Here is a 15,118-nt window from a genome sequence, read left to right on the forward strand (position 1 = left end):
GTTGCGACCTCTAGGTAGACAGGAAATAAATTAATGTGTAATATAATATGAAATAGATTAATGCTTTAAAGATGTCGAAATTTTATAAGAGTGCTTTTATTATGTCTTAATCTATGATGCGTTAACACCATAATGTGCAAACTCACGAGTTTTTGTTCTTTTCGGTAATAAAAGTACCGAGAGAAGCGAGCACGTAAGTTTCGCAAAGCAGTGCTACACCCTGTTCTATTCTCTGTGCGTTTTAAGTTAAATCACAACTGTATCCGATTTCTTCCTTCTCATCAATCAGATATTTATAGACAATCGATCCAAGACTTTTTGTCTCCTTTGTTACTTGTAGACCATTCATAAATTTCGCTAAGCATAGTAGAAGATTAATATATTATCTTCCGAATATAATTTTATATGATAAATCGATGTTTTCTATCCAGTCAATATAAAAGAACCGAGAAAAGCTAACGTGGTATTTCTTATCTATATAAACGTATTTTAAAAACTTAGAGTAGTACATTTTTTATATAAATGGTAACTAATCAAGGTATTTAATAACGATTTAAATGCCAGACTTGATATCAGCAACAACTCCTGACGATATAGTACAAAAGAAAAAATATATTGAGTATGCATACTTACGCACTGAATTATTAGCTGTCTGAAGTCTAGAATACTCAACTTCGCATACTGCTTTCGCTCCATGAACATCAGTATATCAAGTTTCAGCAAGAGGGATAGATCCTTAACAAGTTGACTACGCCTAATACGAACTTGGACGGCCCCTAAGTGCACTTGCTGCTCTGCCTCTCTCAAAATCGAAGTAATAGGAAAGTCATTCCTAATCGAATCAGTCTACGCAACCAATCACGAATTTCCACGCAAAGATCTTCTACCCAATCAAACGTACCTTTTAACGAATTCCTCCTTTCAACCCTACCGACGTCTTCAATACTCCTTACACCTTTTATCACCACTCCATCTATCATCGACATCTACGCGGAAATCTTTAAAACATTCATTCTGAAAACGTCAACGCGTACTTGACTGCGCGCACGTATACGCACACGAATACGAAACATGCAAACTTGGCCGTTGACCGCACGACTACGGGCGCGATCTCATTTCACGGAACGATCGACGAGAAATTTATCCGGGGGCGGCGAAGAATAAATTGCGCCGGCGAGACGAACACAGACAATTTTTCCGAGATAGATGCGAGATGGAAACGAGGTTGTACGGTGTTACGGTTATATGTAGCGACGTATTAAAAGTGTCAGCCCTGGCGTCGCAGCGTGCAGAAGGGGAGTAAAAAATGGCGGGCGCAAGGCGGATCAGAAAGAAGTCCATAACTCGAAATATCTAGGCTGGCGCATAACGGAAATTTAAAGCCACTTCGGAGCCGCGAAGGTGTCGCCGTATATTTTAAATTTTATCGTGCCCATGGCTTCGAATATATACGGCTCCCCATCAAGCAGACGCGTAGAAAAATTGTTCCAACTTTGACAACGTCCCGACGTTCTCTGTGTGTCCACTGTCGACAAAAAAAAAAGATTTCCTAAAAATATACTCTTGATTTCGGGGCAAAACCGGAACCATAAGCCAACTGGCGCACGATGGATCGAACGTATGCACGCGCGTTATTAACCGAGCGAATGTTATGCCTGAGGGTAGTTTGTTTTGTAACGTTTACAAACATCGACGAAGATTTTGTTTAAATGCGATGTTCTCGTTTTTATTGAATTAAAATGTAACCACTGGGTCTTATTTTCCATTCTTCATTTCTAAAAGTTTCGTGTCATTTTACAAAATTCTACAATTTTTCTGATGTTTGATATTTATTAGGTCTTTATAAATTCAAATTAAATGATTACAGGAGCGAATAATTTCAACCGATCGAATAATAATTATGTATAATCTATCTTGTTTTGATTTAAATAATTGAAAGATTAATGAACTCGACAGCTGGCACTCGACATAAGAATGAAAAACAGGGACGGTGAAAGTAAAATTGTGTATTCCTTTCAGTCGGTTAGTATTCACCGAAGACAAGTTAACCAGATAACAAGGAACAGGAAATAATCAGGGTTAATGCAATTTCTACGGTCAGATTATGTCGTAGTTATATTCACAAATAGGTTGGGTACATAACGTCCTTGTTCGCCTAAGTGGATAGAAGATCTTGATGCGGAGATCGTAACGGAAGACAGATAATCTGTGGCTCCCTTCGTTAACCCAGTACGTCGTAATAGGACGCTGCGAGTAATGAGATCCTAAGTACCGTTACTCGATAGTTCAGACGAGCGTCGCTTGCCATAAGGGTTGTTAGCATCGTTTGATTATTGTCCTTGAGAACAACGAGACATTCGTTTATCAAACTTCATTTTTAATAAAAAGCTAATCCTGTGGGTAATGGCATGAGAATTGACACTGATGCTTCGCATATGTCATAGCTTTACATGTGTCATAGCACATGCTAGGAATCATTATACACATACATGTATTTCCTATACAATATTATTAATATAATTATTGATATACAAATTTTAATTAATTTTATCATTGTTCTATATTTACGATTAAATGTCAAATAATGTATTTTTCAATAGTAAGATTCTATGAATCTTAATACAATTTTCTTCGTTTATTAATCAAGAATATATTATAAAAATAAATACATGTTATTTCCACTTTTATTAAATTTATATTATCAAATTTAGATCAATGTAACGTTTAATTATCGCTCCTAATTAATGAAATAAACAATAAATGAATAAAATTAAGTAATAATCTGTAAGGTGTTGAAAGAAACACGTCCGATGATCCGCGAGAAAGTATATTATCAATTTAACGACAACATCGCACACGTCCCGACGAACCAAGCCATTTGAAATTAATTACACAGCCTGGGGAGATTTTCTTTGCGCCACTAATAGAGGAAGAGATGGAGGGTTGGCAATTTGACGTGATGAGAACGGCAGAATTCCTTTCTTCTCAGCTTCCTTTGAAGGAAGGACGCAGGACGAAGTCCTTTAACGGTTGCCCTAACAGGTGATTCCGTCTCCTCGAAGGATTCAATCTCTTTCAACCGCGGACCGCGCTAACGCTCATTTCCGCTGGATCTTCGTCTCCTTTACGATCCCCCTTTATGCCTCTTTCACTGGTCCGTTGCCGCAATTTTTATTAATTAATATAACGATGGAACTGCTACTAAAAAACACTATGAACAGATGAATAATAGCCACGCCTGATCTCAAGGAGATGAAGCTACAATGTACAGACGCTATTTCTGATTAGTTCCACTATAATAATTCATCGCTTTCGAATCTAACAAAATCCAACATTTGCATAAATCTAAGTATCCGCTAATTTCATCTATTTCTTCTTGTATAAAATTCGGAAACTCTCCATATTCCTTCTGTAGTAAATTGTGTAATCATATCAATTTCTTTCTTCTTACATAAAATCATCAATATTTCTATCCGACAATTCCACCCATTTCTATCACATTCAGTTGCTACAAAGAATATTTCCGATGAAGCATTTTACTATCAGGCTCTATATTCCATTTCCATAGTATCAAATTTTTACAGTCATATGAAAGTACAACTAAACGATACGAAATTTAGTATACCTGTATCTGATTAATTAATATATAAGTGCCATAATAACATGCTATGTACAAATACCTTTTATAGCCACTGTATATCACGACCACAAAATATTTAGCCATCTCAGACGAAAATGACCAGGTCCGCTCTTTTCGAATAGCCGCAATTGTGAGCCCTGTGGTTATTCACGCGACGCCGCACACTTTCTATCCGAATACTTATCGTATCGTCGTGGCTATGAAACACTCGGAGTTCTATCATATCGCTGGTTTTCCCCACCAGCAGCGCTGTGGAGATACGTCGATGCACTGCTCGTCAACGCGTACGGACCGAATTCAAAGACGGCGAGCCTCCTCAGACAGGGCTTAGAGAAAATTTCCGTAATGGGGTGGTGAAAAAGAGTTGTCGGTGGTCGAAAGAGAAGGTGCACGATGCCCTTGACGAGGGTGTGAATAAGTATGTCTCAAGTGGCTCGAGTGGCTGTGCTATCAGTCCGACTTAGCGCCATGGGCGAAAATTAATCTCCCGTGCATGTATATCTTTTGTGTCCGTGTATATCTTTCTCGCACCTCTCTAACATACGCGTACAAACACACGCTTGTATGGTGGGTAGTTACAGCGACATGTTTTCTGCAGCATAAGCGATTTCGACGGAGCAGAAGATCACAGAGATCACGTTGAGCGCAGGTGTGAGATAATCGTAGTGGAAACTACCAGAATAAGTGGTTCAATTGCTCGGTTTGAATGTTCAAGCAACAATGGCTCAAACGAGAAATAGTAAAAAGTTTTCTGTGACTCTGACAATGGAATTACTTTTGTTAAATGAATTAATGCTTGAACATTTTGTAAACGAATAAATGTTTCTGTTTTTATCTATGAACGAACTATTCGAACATTATGCAAAGAAATGTTCGTTAAACAGCGAAAATAATCGAGCGACTGTTTGGCATTGAGGCTCGGTTACGGGTGAAATATTTGTATAAATGAATTCTAGGAATGTCGATGGAATTTTCCGCGCAAAGAGATGCATGGTTTCCGCGTGTGCGCTGAATACCTTTAAAGATGTAACGTGATAAAGGATTTAAAAACCGACATCTACGTAAAAATTCAAATTTCAACTAAAATTATTATTTTCATTCGTGATATTATTTGTATATCCTATATATTTTTAAATATACTACAAGCTCTCAGCACTAAAATGATCAAATTATATAAATAATCAGAGAATAAATTATTTAACTAGAATGAAATTCCTATAATTTTTGAAATTATCATTGTAAAGACATTCTGTATTTAATCCATGAATGAATGTGGGAAATAAGATGAATTTTTGAGTCTTACAAGAGCTAAAATCCGTCGTGATTTTAAATAAAGGACTAATTATTTCTTACTTGATGCACCGTCAAGTAGTACAAACCCATGATCTACAAGCCGGCAGACAGATCCAGGATCCCATTACACGGCAGGCTTCTAATTGTCCTCGCAATTCAAATGGACTGATGTGCGTACCCTAAAATAGGAGTACAGGACGTGAAATTGATTAACTGGTTAGACAACGTACATGGTACCATGCTAAAACGCACGTAAAGCCGTGTAACGTGACTATGAACGTTGCATTGATGTTCAACGATATTCTGTTTGCCGCTTTGGAAGTTCCTTGTCTTTTTCACGTTTATGAAATTATGTATCAGTCCCTTAAAGGTAAAATCCTGTTCATTTCTCAACTCGCGATAAGCGAAATAAAGTGCGTGTTCGAAGGGAACGATAGATTTCCAATAAAATATTTATAAATTCCAGCAAGATTGGAGTGGTGGAATTTCAGTACTCTATACTGGAGAACAATAACCATGCAATAAATTCCTCGATAATATATTAAAGTATTATATATTCGCTTATTTCCTAGTATCATCGTTGGCCAAGCAGATAATATTTTTGAAAGGAAAATTAGTAAAATAAATCTCAGGACTCTGTTCGATATCAAGAAACGTCGAATCGAAGCATCGAAGGAAGCTACTTTTCCGTGAAATTACTTGGCTCGGTTCGGACGACGCTTCGTTAATCGATGCAGGATCCAGAAATTTTTCACGTAACGCCCGAAAATTATCACGAAAATTTATTCGTAGGTGAAAGCCCGCCGATAGAGATTCCATATTCGCGCAGAACGATACGCGAGGCTTATAACTCCTGGATAATCTTATCGATTTAGAGGATATCCGTTGAAGCGCTTTCTAATTCAAAGTTCGATCAGCACATTTCAGGATTACGGTTCTCCGACATCCACGGAAATGAAATATTCGTGGGTTCGATTTTGTGCCCGGCCGTCGGAGATTGCTCGATACCAACATGTATATTCTTGAAGAGCGTCGTAAAGGTGACGTAAACGGGCCAAAAAGCCGGTGTCAACACGCCGCGAAAGGAAAGCCATGGGTCCATGTTGATTTAGGACCGGCAGACGACAAACCTGCGCGAAGAATGTAGGCTAGCCCTTGCGAGACACGTGTTATAAGATCAATATTTTTTATTCCGATAACCTGCAATGTTTTTTCACACGTCAGGGGTTAGTGGTTACGGGAAAAGGGGATGTTTTGAATCCAGCGAAACGGTGGAAGGACTTAACGTGTAAAATCCCGGTATTTGTGTGTGAGCAATGTAATCGTTTCCATTTGTTCTACTTTTTAAACGAATTTGTGTTTCCAGTTAAATAGTAAAATAGAGTGAAACATCTTATTTCGATAATTTAACGAAGAATGGGAAAATTATAAGGCGTCATTTGATTGTTAAAACGTTCGTATTCCGTACTAGAAATAAATTTGGTTCTACCATATTTTCCGTTTTTATAAAGGAATTGATTTCCCTATAGCATTCCCTGCTTATTCTGCTACGACTCTTGGGTCGTTTTTGATGTAATCGTAGTCTTTGTTTTAAATCACTCTCTCTAATTTCCAAACGAACGTGAATAAATCGTTATTAACTTTATATCGGAGACTGGTTTTTTTTCAAGATAAGAACGTAGTTTAAAACATCGTATCAGAGTTAATTTCCCTACAGTATCATAGATATTTAGTATCCAGAACGTCGACTACTGGTTTTAAATTTATTTCATAGAATCAATCGATGGAATTTTGATTTAGTTTATTATGATAGGGGGTACGTTAAGGGAAAAGGTATGGTAAGAAAGAGATTAAGAGCAACCCCAATCTCGCGTCATCCCGATCTGCAAAGCATCATTCACAAAACGAATTACTATCCCTAGTATCGTGTGATCTTCCTGCCCTACCCTACCCTACCTCTTGATACCGAAATCTTCTAAATATATCGGTATTATTTAATATCAAATATTGCCTACGTAACATGAAAATTTTAACAACGGTAAGATATTGATTAAAATAAATGTAAGGTGTAAGGAAAAGCGGAAGGAATTCAAAGAATAGGGAAGGAAAGATCCTGGCAGACAGCTTTAAAATCCTCGCTGCAACTCTCTCTATTTTCAAAGAAAAGCAACGTTGTCAGATGCGTTCGGAGAGAAAGAAAGAAAGGCGAGGCAGCTGAAGAGGTAGCTGGTTCTTTGCATTTTTCAATTTCCATCAGGCCCAAGACTGCTTTATCGCCAACTAAGGGAAGCTTTTTTATGGAGGACAATCACTGCGAAACATCTGCGGCACAACGGCGTAACTCCAAGGATTTATACAGGTGGCGCAATTTGATTCATCCCACGTTTAAGTAGCAAACGGAAATAGATGTCATTCTTGTCGATATGAGGTGTCGTTCTTGTCGATCAATAACGGTTATTCCCGATGGAGGGTGTACGCGCGTTCAATTCGAGATACAGCGCACTTGGGACCGTAATTCGGCGTTGGTTGCGATCAAAATCGCGTAACCATCGCTCACTAAGAAATTTTCGCTAAGCGTCTTCCAATTAATAACAACTTTTATTCGAATTCCAATAATATCATCTCTCCTCACGCACATTACTAATTATTAGATCCTGAGATATGAGATGTTCCATCTTGTTGAACCGATTTTTCAAATCTTTGTCGAACAAGACCAATCATTTGAAAGTTTTGCTTCGCGTGGTGTATTCTTAAAAATATATTTTTGATATATTTTTCCATCGATCCAGTGGAACATGAATCGTTAAAAATCAGACATTGCATACATCATAACCTAATATAATTGTTGAATAATCTTTGAAAAAATAACGTTTAAACCACAAATGATTATATTGCATTCCTTATTGCATAAATTAACGATTCTACAACATCGAGGTAAACTGTCTTTTGACCAATCGATACTTCCGGTCAGCAAGAACCAGCAGCTTTCTTCTTCTCAAAAGAGGTTCCTACATTTCAGCAAAATCAACGAAATCTATATGTTTGCAACAATATCTACCATTAATACAACAAGAACGAAGTTGAACGCGTTTAGGCACGATGAAAAGGCAACAAGCAAAGTTAAGGAGCGAGAGGAAACCGACTAATCGCGCCCTAAGGTAAACATTAGAGTTTCCAACCCTTCTCGCTTTGAAGCGTAAACGAACGAACGTATCTGCGCGGCTCGAATTAATTAATTCGCCGTTAAGAAGCTTCATTATCGCGGAACAATCGGCCCTATCTGAAATGTCTCGTGCAGATCCGCGATGCATTAAGCAATTTGGTTACACTCGTCTCGCAGGAATCACGAAACGAGTTCCTTGAGGACCCTCGCCCCAGTTGGAGAACGAAGGGTTCACGCTCCTCCGGTTGTGTAGTGTACGTTGCGCAACCGGGAGATTGTCAAAATTTCATCGGGTGACAGGTACAAAGGGTGGTCGAAGTTAAAGGAGAAAAGGATGGTACGCCTTGGTGCTGGAGCTTCTGCAAGACCTAGGAATCTTTACACCCTGGTACAAAGGGCTCTCGGTTTGGGAGGTTTAAACCTGCTGCTGGCATTTAATGGCGTCTGTAAGTTATACCTTGAAGGGACGGATAGAAACAGAAGGATAAAGAGAGAAGGAAAAAAGAGTTGGAAAGGGGGAGAATTGTAGGGTGAAGCACGTAACCTACGGACCGGCTGAGATCGAGGAGTAGAAACGGAAGAAGAGGGTCGAGTGGGTGCGAGTTGTAAAGATAGACGGCTAGAATAAGACGAAAGAAAGCGAAAGAAAAGAGAGAACGAAAGGAAGGAGATGGACAGAGGAGGAAGGGATGGTAAAAATAGAGGCCAGCGAGAGAGCTCGAAGGAAAAGACACAGTTGGCAGCTCCCACACAAATTACCTAAGAAAGCGCTTCTTCAAGTATCAGTTAGGGTTTAGTTCTCAATCTCTAGACTGTGCCGTGGCCTCGGTCTTTTACCGCGAGAAAGGGATAAATTTCGTAACCTGTCAGGTTAAATCTTCTGGTCGAACCGCAAGTCCTGGAACACTTGCCACATTCTATCACCGATGTTTCGCTCTCACTGTCTCTTTCTATGTCTTCTTGGTATTCCCTCCGTTTCCCGGTTTTTTCCGAATCGTGCCGTGAACTTTATCGAAATCCGGATATCTCTGATCGAATTACGAGTGAAGAAAGGAAGGGTCCGATTCCTGCTCGCTCGTATTCGTCTCCCCTATTTAAGATGGTTGACCACGACCCCTCGTGGTCATCAAGAAATGAACGGCATTTCATTAGGAAGGTTACAATCGTGGCTCAACCTTGTTACCATTCTGGGATTGATCTCTCCATATCTGATGGTACATTTAAGACAATTTGTGATGTACAGTCCTTCTCATGAAATTTATATTTATAGGCATACTTTGTGCTCGTTGTATTTCATTCTTCAACTTTGAATTTTGAATTATTAAAATTTAACAGAGCAAATCTCGACACTATCAAAATTTTCAAGTCATAAAATACGATTGAAAATACAAACTTTACACTGCAATCACTCGAGATTAGTTATTCTTATACTGGAATATGAACAGAGGCCAATAATACGTAAGTATAATATTCCTACAATAATAATATCCTCGAGGAAACTCCCGGAAGGGTGTCGTCAAGCCTTGTCCTCGTAACTTTTCCTCCTCCAATTTGCATACTTTATCTCGTAACATTGACGCTTCCCTTTCCCCTCTCTCCTTTTCACAAAATAAAGAAAGAACGTTCAACAGCTGTCACGTCATTTTTTAAGATCCACTGGTTCGTCAGTAGACGAACTTTTGGCTAGCGAGGTTCTCTCGGCGATCACGTTCCATCCGAATTTCGAGCTTCTTTTGCTGAAGAAAAGGCCGCTGATCAGGAGGATAAAAGATGTCCAAGCAAACAAGAAGAAAGTGCTTTTGCGGAGACGAGTAAAAGCACGCCGCGCCGCTCCATTCTTTCTTCCGCTTTCGAAGATGCACGACCATGAAGATTACCAGTTTTATTTCGATATACGTAATCCCGCGTATGTGAGTGATGCAAGTGTTCGATCTACCAAAGGCAGATGAGCATCCTTTACAAGCCCAAGTACGCTTTGAGCATATCTTCCCGCGACTATATAAACGCGCCTCAGTGTTTTATGCATGTAAAAGGGTATCGAGGAATTCTGAAAATAACGAGTAAAAGACTACCTCCGGTAATTTTCGTTTTATGCTGGAACAGTTCGGAAACTAATTCCGGCGATGCGAAAACGAATTTTTGTCACTACCGAAGATAGATTACTGTGTTTGTTGAAAAACGAAGAAAGCTATAGGTTTCATATTTAGAAAATGTAAAAGTTTATTAGTACGAATATTAGTTAGCCATAAGCTTGTAAGACCTTTTAAAACGTAATTTGATTTTGATTGATTTCAAGTTGATTTTTGTTGAGTTTTGTTAACTTATTATATCGCTTACGATATTTTAAAACACGTGGTATTTTAGGATACGTAATATCAAACTTTAAGATTCATTATTTAAGTACTTAGCTTATTCATTTCAGAAAAAATCGATGATTATCAAGATACGATGTTGACTTGATTCAATTTATCTCAGCAATGTAATATTTATACTATGTATAATATTTATATTTCGCAAACGAATGGTATGAAAGGACCAGATTAAAGAACCTCCGAATCAAAGAACCGTCTTTCAACCTTTCGGTCGTCCCAATTTCTAACGTTAACCCTCAAAAATGCGTATAATATACGTCTTTCAAGCGAATTCTCGAAAGCTCTTGGCTCTTTCGTTCAAAGACTTGCCGCTCTATCTATGGAGCCGTAAAGAGCGCCTCGGAGAATGAGAACGGGAAAATTCACCAAAGTCGAAAGCACGTAATAAAACCAATAACTGGCTCGGACTGGTCCATCTAGTACAGGGTCACTTTCGATCCACCCTCGTGGCGATTCCCTGAATTTCTCTTGGCACTGCCATTTGGTTTTATCGTTCTCGTGCTTTAAGCTCATCTGGTAAGTGCTGGACGGTCTCTCGCGTGGGATGTCAAAAACGTCGATCGAGCCTTTCATTCGGTTCGATCAACGGAACCCCGCTACGACGCAGCTAACAGTCAGCCTCGAGTTTTACGACAAAAGGACGGAAAAGGCTAGAGGAGAGGGAGAAACCTGACTTCCGGTTCCCCTGCTGTCTCCCACTTCCTACATCCCCTCCTGTCCTGCCTTTCGACGTTCAGCTGCCACCTTTGTTTTCTCGGTTCGCACACCACTGGCTCCTTTTGTTTTCCAAATTCTCTGATTTTCGAAACTCGCTGTTTAGCTGGAAACTGCTCGGAAATGAATCGCCAAACAGTCTTGGATAACGAAGCCGCTTTTAGTTTCGAGTATTCGAAACATTTAGGATGGGAAATTCGCGGAGATGAAGCTCGTGTGTTTAAGAGGTGTTAGTAAAGACGAATAAATTGAATTATTTAACTGAATATAATTGAAGAATTAAACTTTTAAATATAGTTCAATGATTGGTATTATGTAGATACGGTAGAACTTCATTTATCTGGACAGTATTTATTGAAACAAAATTTCAATTAGTGACGATTAAATGAATAAATGATAGTGTCGACTGAATCCATTTATTTAAGAAATCATAGAGCAATAAGTGTTTGAATTATTTATTCCTTGCTGGTTTCAGGTAAATGGCATTCTACCTCCGAAAGTTTCAAAAATTTAGTCTGTGATATATTTTGGACGTCTATTATTTAATTCTCGAGAGAAAGATTCTTACTCAAACAGATATAGATATCCTTGACGTATCTGCCTGAATTATACGTATAATGACGTATCTATAATCAAGGTAAAAGGACGCAAATGAGATAATTTCCCTCGACGATCACGATATTGCCTATGAAATAATTATCCAACGGCACAAGTGAAAGTAAATATAATTATCAAATTATCAGACCAACCTGGCCGGGAGGGCGACGCAATTTAAAGCGTCAATACAAACATTACCGGCTGCGAGATTTGCACATCGTCGACGGGCTTTTCGAGAGGTGAGAAATCAAGGAAACGTGATCCTTCAGCCACGCTTGACTGCCCTGCGTGCGAATCACGTTTGAGTACCGAAAAAATAAAATTAAAAAAGTTGCGGAAAAAAACGAGCAAGAAAAAGCATGCCGAGAAAGTAAAAAGAAGTAAAAAAGGCGGCAACGACTCGTTGAAGCTCACGTCATCGACGCGTCTGCGGCCACGAAACCACGTCCCAGCAAACACGTTAATCATTCCCGACACGCTCTCACGGCCGGACGAGAACGGCATATCGTCGCATTAACACTCGTAATTAAATTAAAAAATTTAAGTAACATACGGTGATGGTGGTCGTCAAACGAGAATCTGTCAACTCTCTCTTACAACCACCTTTCAACGATTCAGGGGTTTCATCGGATCCTTCGACGTATTTTTTTTTTTCTCCTTCCTTTCCTTCTTCATCCCTTCGTCGCAGCCCTCGTTTCAACGACTGGACCGCTCGAAAAGAGACGAGAGGACGTAATCATTTCGCCTGGCGTTTGTTGAACCGTAGACGCTGCTGGAAAAGGGTAATGCGCGGCTCACAGAGCCAGATATAAGGTGTTCCTTGTTCCTTCGTGTTCCTTCAGAATAATGAAGCAGATATGCAAAACTACGTTTGGACCTGGCTCCACCTCTTATTTTCACGACGGTCCATCTCGCTGTTTTCCTCATTTCCTTCTATTCCTTTTATCCAACTGTCTGTTTCACTTGCCCGTTTCATCTACCTCTCGACCCGTTCAGACTGGTCCGTCTTTTGCATCGAGCGTTTCTTCGTCTCTCGCCGCTCCCAGTTTGCCCGACCTTTCGTTCTCCACGGCAGGAACAGAATAAAAGAGATGTAATGCCTCGCTATTTGCATATTAAATTTGCCCCTTCATCCGTACCACTCTATTCAAATGATTATTCTTCATCGTTCGTTTTAACGGAGGCGAGCGTGGCCGAACGGCTGGGTTAGGGAAACGCAAGATCCGTGGATGCTTCCTCTACTTTGGGAAGCTTTAACGTTACAATCCGTCCGGGCGGAGCACCTCGACACCTCGGTCTCTCAACAAGTAATTGCGCGGAAAAGCAAAATTTTACGTCCGATTTACGGCGAAAATTCGCAATAAAATGGAGATCGGAAGCACCTCTTACTTTCTAACGACGAACCACGCGATTCGACTAACATTTACATAGATTCGCTATTTCCATAGAGAATATAGAGGCAGTACAAAAATCTAAAATATCGAAGGATTAAAAGATCACGCGTAACTTGAATATGAAAACAAAACAACCTAACGTTCGTATCGAGTAATGTATAATTTTTTGCTCGATGTGTTTAAAAAATGTGACGACTATCTCTTGTAGTTTATTTTATTTGTGATATTTTGTTTAATACATCTGTAGTTCTGAAACATTCTCTGTCTTGTTTAAAAATAGATACATTATCAATGTAGTGTATTTCCAGTGTATTTCTTTTTTCTTTTTTTTTTTTTTTAACTGTTTCTACTCTCGCAAGTGAATAAAAACATATAAATTCGTTGAGTTTAATCACTATATTTTAAAAACAGCGCTTCGGATAGCTCACTTAGTGACATAATCGTCCAATAAACTATGAATTTCACCCAATTTGTGTCGCCGCTGTTCAACCGATATCGAGCGCTATGAATCACGCATCGAGCGTAACATAAAAATAACGTAGCGCCAATCGATTCACCTTTATGAACAGTAACAACAATAACAGATTTAACCGACGTGTAAAAAGCAGTACCAACATGCAAGGTTAAATTCAAAAAATCGGTACACGAGTACGGCGAGACTAACGAAAAACAACATAGTTTTGTTTAACAGGATAGCGTTAAAGCCGAGGATATAGGAACCAATGAAACTTTATACAAACTGCGGGGATATTTATGCAAATCGTCCTCACAGGCTCTGAAAGTAGCGCTTTCGCGATGAAGGCTGCTGGAATCTGGGTTAACGACAGTAGTATTAGACCGCGCGAGTCAGACGCGATATCCAGTTAATCTCGTGTCGTTGGCCCCATTGTGCTTACATGTCATATTTACATACAACCGTGTGTTATTAAATAACGTATGTAAATCCTGACCGCGTAAGCAAGTTTCATGGCTTATAATATAAATATAAGAGGCGATTTCTAACGGATCGGCAATTCGATCGATGACTTCAGCTGCGTGCGAACAATGATTAACCTCACTTTGTCCCTCATTTTCACAACTTTGTTTGCCTTTTGGTATAAGATTGATATAGCGAAGTGACATGGTAAAAGTCAATATAATACAAAAATATATGTTTAAGCTTGCAAATTTAATTGTCGAAAATGTTCATACATATGTAGAGTATATTAATTTTTTTATATCTATTCAGGTGAAGAATTTTAGAGTGTTCTAACTTCACTATTCTGTTAACTAAAGGGAAGACACATCGGTAAGATAAAATAACTTTTCAATACACGTATTCTGGTTTCTTCCTCAAAAGGTAGACAAATTGCAAAATATGTGGTCGTTATCCATCATTTTTTTCACTTTTTTATTGCGATTTAAATATATATCGGCGATCTTGTTAAAGTATAGAGAGAATTTGAGGAGAACAAAAAGTTAAAATTTGTTTACATATTATCTACATTTAGCTCTACTGTAGGTTATTCTCTGAAGGACTCGACAACATACTCGCTTGCTTGTTTGTTTTCTTCTAATCGCTCTTTTGTCTCAACTGAGATCTGGACGTCTGCTCGCTCTTCGCTCCTTCACTCTCACATGTACAATATAAATGTACTATCTATTTAACAGATCTAATAAGGCAAACTAAACAGGAAGTCAATGATCAATACATTTTTATTATTCAATTTCGAACTATCAATTTCAATTTACTCTACTCAGTGTCTCATATTTCGTTCAGACTCAACGACAGTACGTGAGAATTTGTTAGTCACTCGAGTTGAAAACATTTCTTACATCGCGGAGTTTTAACAAGTGTACAAACTCAGAAAGTTATACGTCGTGTCGCGAGAAAGCGAGTTTATCCTTTTCGTACGTCGCGCGTTCTCCGGCTCTCGTTTCAGTCGTCGTCGTGCATCGTCGCGCG

Source organism: Bombus flavifrons, chromosome 2 (genome assembly GCF_040668555.2).
Source record: "Bombus flavifrons isolate JBK064 chromosome 2, iyBomFlav1_principal, whole genome shotgun sequence".
Taxonomy (NCBI): Eukaryota; Metazoa; Arthropoda; class Insecta; order Hymenoptera; family Apidae; genus Bombus; species Bombus flavifrons.